The sequence below is a fragment of the Empidonax traillii genome, unplaced genomic scaffold, assembly GCF_003031625.1.
Source record: "Empidonax traillii isolate 1590-97213 ecotype Southwest subspecies unplaced genomic scaffold, ASM303162v1 scaffold96:size1206935, whole genome shotgun sequence".
In the NCBI taxonomy this organism is placed as follows: Eukaryota; Metazoa; Chordata; class Aves; order Passeriformes; family Tyrannidae; genus Empidonax; species Empidonax traillii.
The window spans coordinates 1,081,680-1,085,862 of record NW_020955289.1 but is presented as its reverse complement, the minus strand read 5'-3'; the positions used below and the strand labels follow the sequence as shown (position 1 = coordinate 1,085,862).

Sequence of the window (4,183 nt, the reverse complement as noted above, 5' to 3'; positions counted from 1 at the left end):
AGCTGCCTTCCACATTTCGATTAACGTCTGGTATATAAAAAAAAAAGGAAATTTTTTACGGTTAGAGCATAAGCAAGTAGCAGCAGGACCTGACACCTGCGGAGGTGGGTATTCCTCTGAGAAGGTAAAATTCAGTGTTCAGGTCCCTGCTACATGGACTGTCGGTATATTTTGCATTCAGGGTCACCAAGTGAAATGTTTATGGAGCAATGACATCAGGGACTTTCACTTCCCAGATGCCAGACGAGTGCTCTAAAAATCTGTCATTGTGACACTTCCTCTTGTTACCATTGTCTGTACTTTTAAAGTCCCCTGTCTCAAAGAGTACCTTTTTGGGCTAAATGCAGGTAGAGGCATTGATCTTCCAGTCCTATTTAGCAAAACTACCTCATCAAAGCTGCAGGTGGCTGCTTTAGTCATGGAGAGAAAGGCAGGATCTCAGGCACCCACCTTCAAACTTTCCATTAGTGAGTGGGAGGATCATCCTGTATTGACAGGTGGAAGGACTGTCTTGCACTGTGCTCAGGTTGCAGCCCTACACTTAGTTGGCAAGCCTCCGCCTCCAGCTGTAAGTGTTCTAAATTCCACCGGACCAAGCTGTACCTAAACATCTTGGCAACTCCATGTTTAAATGTTTTTTTGAAGTACTGCTTCTGGGGCATGATTCATTTGGACATTTACAGGTCATAAAGTTCATTCTCTGCTTCCTTTCCTTTAGTAGATGTTTACAAACCTTATACTAGTCATTGTTTTCCTCTTTATCCTGGTTTATTAAGTTATCAGATCGCTGTTTGAACTCCACTGCTGTCCCTGTCAGTACCAGTGCTTATTTGAATTGCTTTTAAAGTAATTTTACCTTAGAATTGCATAAATTAAAAGCTTTGCAGTTCAGGGATGTTGTATATCTCTCCCAGTGTCTGATTCAAGATTCTGTGTTGTTTCCAGAATTCTGTTCTGTAGATAGTGCTGTCTTAGTCACACAACTATTTCTTTGTCGGTACCTTGAGGGGAATAAAGTTATCATGGAGATATTCTTCCCTGTTTGTTCTTTTAATCTGTTTTCTCCAGCTGTCTCTGTCTCTTAAGTGCCACAAATGACAGCTGGGATTATTTCTGGTTTTTAAACTGCTAGATGCTTTTCTTTCTGTTGCTACGAACTCCTGGATAAACTAAACTCTTGTGTAGTTGCTTGTAGTAGTTATGAGCAATGTTTCAAAATGGTTTTATGTGTGTTCTGATCTGTTCCTCAAAACTTCTTGCAGTGACCTTGGCTGTGGAACTCAGTGTTAGGAAATATATTGATGAGGTGGTCATTCTGGTTTCAGTGATTAGTCCTCTGAAGCACAGACAGTCTTTAGGAGAAATCCTGTTACAATGACAGTACATGTTATAATTTGAAGATTGACATAATCTCCCTTGTGTGAGAGATGCTAGAATGACTGAAAGTTGTTTCAGCACAAAAATTGTAGCTACCTCCTTGGACAGAATTGTGCATCTGCACCCTTGAGTCAGTGTCACTTCAAACATCTTGAACAGCAAGTGCACTGTAAGTCTCATGAATGCCGAAAAGTCACGTGTTCATGTTGACATAAAACAGTTTTCTGATGGGCCAGTCTTTTTGATTCAAGGCACACCACACCTAAGGCCATGAGAGACCTGACCCATTTCATGGATGTCAGGGTGAAATCTTCCACATCATAGAACAGAATATATCTGTCTCCTTCTCCATGCCAGACTGTATCACTGTGGCTCACCAACTTGTTTCACACAGTTTGTGTGTGCTCCATGCAATTGCATTCTCAGCTTACAAGTGAGTTTCTTTGTTTCTTTTCAGAGAGGTGTGTAATTCAGACAGGTGAATAATTCTCACCAGTGTTTTTGGTAAAATATCCTTTAAGTTCTGTTTGTGCAGGTTGATCACGACTGCCATGCCTCTGTCAGGATGGGGGACTTGCACAGGCAATCTGGTAGCTCCGGGTCATTGATCTCTAGACAAGCAAAAGTTTATGAAGGGTGTTCTGGAGCTCAGAATGTCTTCATGGTCATTTACACTGTGGCGCAGGCTTTACATAAATAAACTGAGTGGCTAGACTGCTTCACCCTGCAGAAATGCAGAATACTGTGAACTGGCTTCAAATTCATCTGGCAGGCAATCCAAATGATCTCGCAGGTGGTGGATTGAATTACTCCTCTGATCCACATGCATAAACTCCTATTCAGTGTTTGGTAACTAGCACTGAGAACGGGGTTGCCTTGAGATGGATTGCTTTACATCAGATGGCGTCAAGAAATGGAAGATTTTATTTTTCCTTTGCAGTTCAGTGTCTTGGATCAGATACAGTCCTGACCACAGAGAAGGCATAGACCTTTCTTCTGATCATGGTCAGTCAAGGTAATACATCCTAGGCCTTGATGGTTTTGGTGTCAGAAGGTTATCTGTCAGCTATCTCTCACCAAACAGTTTGAGAAAGGTGTTTCCCTCCTAAGTCCATGAGTGATAAATCTGGAGCATTAAGGAGTTAAAAAAATCATCATTACAAGCCCTGAAATACCAGACAGGAACATCATTGCCTGTTTCTGTGGGAACCCTTAACACTTTTTCAGGTTAGGAGATGTAGATAGGTAGCCAGACAAGAGGCTAGGCTTAAAACAAAACAAAAACCTTTGTCAACAAAAATCAGATTTGATTTTTTTTTTTAAAGGAAATTCACTTTTGTTTGAAAACAATCCATATGCCCAAATTACATGTAATGAGATTCTGAGAGTCAACCCTGTGCAGTATCCATTGCAGGTGTTTGATCTGCAGTTAGAAATAAAACAGTCTTCTGCAGGGTTATTTGCTTTTACTGGTCTCTTGAGAACTTGCATAAAGCAAATTCTGCTGTCATTAAAGGTTCAAGAATTGTATGGTTGATTAATTTTCTCAAACACGGAACAGCGAATATTAAGTCTTCTCACTTTACTAATCATTGTTTTCAATGTATGGCTTTTTGGATGCTTATAAATTAAATGACAAAACCAGGATTCTGCATTTTTAATTTGATGAAATTAAACATACAGCACATATGCCCTGAACTGTAAATGCATTTTGTAATGGATGGTTTTTATTTGAACATCTGTTCAGCGTAGCAATCGTTAAAGGTTTTCTTTCACTTTCCTTTCTGCCATACAAGCAGTGCTGATTTGCACTGGAACATACTTCAAATGGAAAACTTTTTGAGGGAATATCAACACTGGTTTTTTTGTAAAGCTTGAAGAGTAATTTTTTGAGGTGTGCTCTAATTAGGATATCTAATGTAAAAAGATTATTTAATGGAAGTACTGTTTCAGATTGAGAGTTGGGTTGTCAAGACAAAAAAAAAGAAAACCCACAGCATTTTTCAGTCTCAGAAAATGCAAATAATGAAAGCACACAGGTTTCTTAAATTCAGTTCTTATGGAATTGGTTGTACTTAAGTCATGTGTTACTGATTTATTTGCACTTGTCTGAATTAATACAAACAAGAAATAGAGATAGCTAAATGATTTTTTTTTTAGACATATATCCTTATATACCCAAACCTCCTCTATTAAAGTAAGACCTCCAAGTTATCTCATTTTTTCAAGACCAAAGGTAAATCACTTCTGCTTCCCTTCCTGACCAGCTCTTCCATTGAATTTATTTCTGATGATACGCTGGTTCTTTGGAAACAGTTTAATCCTCTCAGAAATTCCCTCTTGAGTCGTCACTGTTGTGTTTTCTGAAACTCAGAATTACAGTGAATTACATCTGCTCAAGTCCAGTCCCTTGTGTTTCTGTGCAGCTTCTTTAGACTATCATGGATAGTTTCCTAGTATAGGAGTGAGATGATGTGTGAGTGCTGTGGGCAATCTGTGGGAAGAGCATGCATGGGTGCAGCAGTGAAGGGAGCTGTGCATAATAAGTGCTGTTAACGTCTTGTATGCTTAGATTAGGACCATGTTCTGTGGATTTTATGCAGTTAATTGTGTTTTAATGCACCCTGTCAGCATTAAATGGTATTAAAATATTATATTCTGTACTGACAAGTTCAGCAAGTATCTATAAGGACTTGGAGGAAAGCTTACTTCCTATTCCCTTGGCTATAGAACCTGTTGCCTCTGTAAGTAGGATATTACTCATAAAATAAAATGCATGTACATACAGGCAATACTACAACATTAT

At 39.1% G+C, this 4,183-nt stretch overlaps 1 protein-coding gene across 2 annotated transcripts in view; it reads left to right on the top strand.

Annotated features, from left to right (window-relative positions):
• Positions 1-4,183, top strand: part of PLCL2 (phospholipase C like 2) — a 107,189-nt gene that overhangs the window by 56,653 nt on the left and 46,353 nt on the right. The window lies entirely within an intron of this gene.